Below are 5638 nucleotides of genomic sequence, written 5' to 3' on the forward strand. Positions count from 1 at the left end.
AGGAGGCGTGGTCGGTTTTGACAGATTCTGACGGATCTGTCAAACCGACCACGTGATAAAAAAGACACATCACCAAACATCAGATGATGCTCTGAGGAAGACAGCAGAAGCTGTCGAAACATGTCAGCAAGGTAAAAACAACTCTTTTCGAATTGTCGGTTTAAATAAGTAAAACTATTGTACGTATCAACAAAGTTTTCTGTTAGAGTTTGTGTTCTTCTAAGTTTAACTCCAAGATTTTAAATACTTTCATTTACTGCAAATGAATATCTTCTCCAAACATCTCACTAATAATCATTATCAGCCTTAAAAACCCACAAAACACCCCTCTATACTCGACCACACTTTGTACAGTCCGGTTCCCCCTTCTATAAATCTCCTTGGAATCTTCCACTTCCTGTTTGTGGCCTTCTACCTGGACAGGTTTTGTTGGAGCTCATGCAGCAAACATTTTGGGTAACTGCACTTTAATATGGATGGATGACACTGAATTAGAGTCAGATGTGTAGCTCTGTCATTAAATAGGAAATTGTTTCTCAGAATTCACAGAGAAAAGTCTGAAATGTTTGCTGGGTTAGCGTCCCACATGTTCTGTGGCTCAGCTAAAGCTAGCTCTCTAACTCTCTCCAACTTCTAGATCTCTTGAGTTGCTTGTTCAAATATCTTGCTAGAGGTGCTGAAGCTCAGAAAGTCTGAGATGTTTGTTCAAAATAAGCTCATTCTCAAGTCTTATCTAAATTGTCCTCTTTAGTTTGAACTTTCCCTAAACTTAGGAGTTACTGACAGAGCAGCACATCCAGACTCAGTCTCATTTATGTAGAGATTAAACTTCAGTGTCATTCATTGATGTTAAAGTGTAGTTTTGCAAATGTTTGCACATGCACTAGAGGATAAATATCACACAATTATGTTGGAAATAAATGTCGTTCAATTAAACATTGTCATGCAGAAGTTGGATTTCCCTTTAATGATGTTCAAATCTTTGAGTGTTTTGTTGATGTTTTCTAAATGTTTTTTGACACTCTGCTCCAAAGATTAAAACCTTCTATGGCTTACAAGCTGCAATAATTCACACATTATCAACTATCTTTCTGACTAAGCTAAGATAAAAAGTGAAAAACTGCCTGATTCCTGCATCACGAATGTGAATCTTTTTGGTTTTTATGACAGTAAGCTGAATATGGGTTTGACATTTTATAAACCAAAACAAGAAATTATTAAGGAAATTAAGAAAATTAAGGAATGCGGCTGGAAAATGTGATTTTAAACATTCTGTTCTTGCGAGCTGACACTGATTTTAATGTGCATGTTTTCAGTCACAAAAGGGAATACATAGCTAGTGTTCGCAGCCGCTGTGACAGTTTACAGAGAGTTAATGTTTTTTTTTTGTAAAAGCATTTTGTTCCACTAAAATCTCATGTCTTGACTGTAATGTGTAAAAATGACTTTTACACCTTTTATTTGGGCTCCCAATACACAAATCGAGGATATGCTCATCAATACAGAGTCTGCTTTAGATCTCATGATACACTGAATGGAGGAAGGTTTGGACTGATGCAATAAACCAACAGTTTATTCATCAGTTTTTTCCCACTGGAGAAAACAATCAACAGATTAATGGACAAAGAAAATGTGTTTTCCAACTTATATAACTGAATTACTCCAACATTACAAGATACATACAATTTTAGTTCAGTTTTATTTATGAAATGCCAATTACAGGTCAAATTGTCTCAAGACGCTTTATTTTTTATATTTTTTTTGTCATATTTAAAATATGACAAAGTATGAAATTTAAACCTCTTAACTAATCCAATTTATTTGATTTTTAAGAGACTAATGGACAATTAAAATAACTTTCGCCACTAAAACTAATAAACATGAGGTCAAATAGAAGGAACAGTTTTAAATCCTGCAGTCCCACGACGACAAGAATAAAGTTTCTCAACAAAAACTAAATCTGCTGGTGGATTCCATTAAAATCCTAATAAATGATAATAAAGTGTGATACTAAAGGTTTGTGGTGCTAAAAATCTCAAAGTAAAGATATCAAGATGAACATCTGGATGGAGGCTGATAAAAGTTGACCTCCCTTCATTTCTCTGGAGCGACTCCATGGATTTTAGCGATGCTGGTTAAAGACCTGGGGCCTCATTTATAAAACATTGCGTAGGATCCATACTAAAAGTTTGACTACGCCGAAAATCTGAAATAGGTATACGCCAAAAAATATTCTGATTTATAAAACTCTGCGTACCTACAGCCCACGCAATTTCCCCTTTATAAATCACACTCCAGCTGGAAGATTGCGCAGGTGGATCCACCTTACATCCCGCCCACAACACACCCACATTTTACCATGAGTGGTCAATGCAAAGTAACTCATGAATGTATCTGCATATAAATAAGCTGCTGATCCATGGCATTTCACGCAGCGCCGGCCTGCAGTCTTTTCCCTACACTGCTGTGCGTCAGGATGAATGAGTCATGTGTTGACCCAGGCCACCCTGCCACTAAATTTGTTATGATCATGTCCGATGTACAAATAATTTGTACACTGATTGAATGTACATTTTTTCGGTTCACATAGACAAAGTCATCTTCACTCGGAGCCCTTACAGCACCATGAGTGCAGTCAGTTACGCCGATTAACATTTGGGAAACCGGACATTGCTGCAAATTGCCATTTAATGTTGGGCTGTTCACCCACAGTCTAAGGAAACCTGATGTATTGACTGGTCATGTTTATAATGTCATCCAAAACAGCTGGCATTATTGCGCTGAGGGATGGTTGTGATATCCCAGACTTAAAGGACATCATTTAACTGTATATCAGACCCAAACGGGATTTAGACAACAAATGTAACCTCATACTGAGCTTTGCAAAAGTTCTGTTACACTCGGTTTCATGATCTTTAGAGACGTTTACATGTCGGAGTGAAAAATTCCATTAAATAAACTGAAAGTTCTACCTTATAGGCAGGTGTCCTTAATACAAATTTTTTTCTCCGGTGAAGTTGTATCAAGACGGAAGTCAAAAGAGTTGATCAGCTTGTTAGCCAGTCATCATCATGGGCCAGGAAATCCCCGTGATCCCTAAAATCTCTCTCCATTCTTATCTACCATTTATGTGACTTCCAGCAATGCCAGCGCATCCATTGTGCCACATTACGCATGGCTGTCACCCGCTATTTATCCGCTTGATCATCGATTGGACTGATTGTCACATGCCATGTCCCGATTAGTAATCAATCAGTGCCATCCACAGCTCTATCAATTGAAGATGGTGGGGGAGTATTTGACCCTTTTTCCGAGCTTTGACCAATCTGAGAATATGAAGTACATCATCATCATCGTTGGCGTAACCAATGGAGGGAAAACCACCCTCACCAACCACCTGATCAAGAACCTGCCCAACTCCTGTGTGGTCCATCAGGATGACTTCTTCAAGCCCCAAGATCAGATTGAAGTTGGTGAAGATGGCTTTAAGCAGTACGATGTCATCACTGCTCTGGACATGGACACCATGATGAGTACGATCTACGTGTGGCTGGAGAACCTGGTGAAGTTTGAGAAGTCTCATGGCGTTAATAACACCCTGGACACAGAGATAGTCCCAAAGTCTGACCACAAGGAGGAGGAGGAGGAGACTCACATCCTCATTGTGGAGGCTTCCTGCTTTACACCTACAGGCCTTTGATGGATGTGCTAAACCAACGTTACTTATTTCCATCTCATATGAAGAATGCAAAAAGAGGAGGTGCTCTAGGAAGTACACGGTGCCAGACCCCCCCGGCCTGTTTGATGGCCACGTCTGGACCATGGACCTGCAACACAAGAACATCTGCTCACTGTGTAAAATTATTGAGAGCAGCTTTTTGTGATTTCTATGCAGAAGACTATGATATTTGCTGAGCTGTGCACTATTAAATGACTTAAGAATATGGAATATTGCTGTTTATTATTGTTCTCAAGTTAACTATTAAATGTACAGAGTGCTACTTACTGTATTTTAAAATTTACATTACTGCACAGAACATTTAAGATTATTTTACCACAGATCAAGGGTAGAGATTGTTGTTAACTGTGTATTGGGTAGTACCCATTTTGATTCGGACTGATTAGTATACAGAACTGTATGATGTTTATGGTTTACAGCTGAGAACTAGTTGCTAAAAGTACAAAATACTATTTCTTATTTTAGGTGTGATAATTGTCAGTAAACACTCTAAGAAGTGGAAATTGACAGGGTTGTATATAGTGCTGTTCTTGCACAATATTTGTCACTTAATTGTCCTCAGGATACTGTCGTTGAGCTTACTAGTTAACCACGCCTGACGTATGTCAGCGGGGTTACTGCATTCGCTTCAGTATCTGGCTGGGTAAGTGGGTGGGTGGCGGTGTGGGTGTGTGTGTGTGTGTGTGTATGTCCGGTCAGATATCTCTGCAAGTGCTGAAGTCGGGATAATCAAACTTGGCACTGAAGATCAGTCTAAGGTCCCCCGCTCAGTTGTGGAGTTACACGTCAGCAGATCAAGTAGCAAGTGATATACATAGGATGATCAAAATTGATACAGAGTATCATACATGGGCGTGGTTCTGCCCTCTACTGAGGGCTCGTCTAGTTTTACATGACAGACAGATGCTGCAGCTAATGATGCTGTAATTCACATAAACAAGGAAAGAAGTCCATCAAAATTTGAATGTTAACAGTCCAAAATGAAAAGGTCATATACAGCTTTCCCATTGGGTTAAAGAGCCATAAAAAAACATGAAAAATACTTTGTAAAAACGAGAAGTCGGTTGCAGCTTTCATTTTTTCTTACAACTTTTCAGTGGCCCCCCAAAAATATCTGTTGTACCCCTGTACCCCCCCCCCCCCCCCCCGGATCCGTCCCTGCTGTGTAGACAGAAGTTAACAGATCAAATTCAGGCTAAATTATCACTTCTGGAATGAATTCTTCCTTTCATGTAACATCCAGCTTTAGAAATAACTGTGAGACCACCATGCTGTTTTCTTTTACAAAACCTACAGAGCAGCCCTTTAGCATTTATAGTTTGGTTTGAATTGTAATATGACAATTAAAGAATTACATCTTCTAAAATACTTGTAAAAACTCATAATTCAACAAATGCAATGCTTTCTGTTGTTTCCAACTATAAAAATGCCAAAATTCACACTAAATGCCTGAAAACTCAGCATTATTTACTGCATACTGTATATATAAAGTCAACAGATAAAATTCAAGCTAAATTATCATTCACAAATGCCTGAAAGAGATTTATAATATTGTGCTTAGTGAAAAGAAATACAATAAGAAAGTCACCACTAACCAGTTTAGAGTCACCTAAACTTGCATCTACTAATTCAAGATTTCTGTTAACTTCTAGCAGAAATTCTTCCTTTTATTTCAAAGATACAGCCTTATTATTAGATCACCTGCGGTTTTCTTTTACTAAGTCTACACAGCAGGCCTTCGGTATTAATGGTTTTGTTTGAATTTTATTGCATTGGTTAAATAATTGCAGCATCTTCTAAAAAACAAAACACGAAAAAACAATGCATGCAACAATCCATGTTGTTTGTTGCTGTAAAAGTGTCAAATTTGATGTTTTCTTTTACAAAACCTACACAGCA

This window comes from Acanthochromis polyacanthus, chromosome 18 (genome assembly GCF_021347895.1).
Source record: "Acanthochromis polyacanthus isolate Apoly-LR-REF ecotype Palm Island chromosome 18, KAUST_Apoly_ChrSc, whole genome shotgun sequence".
NCBI classification, from domain to species: domain Eukaryota; kingdom Metazoa; phylum Chordata; class Actinopteri; family Pomacentridae; genus Acanthochromis; species Acanthochromis polyacanthus.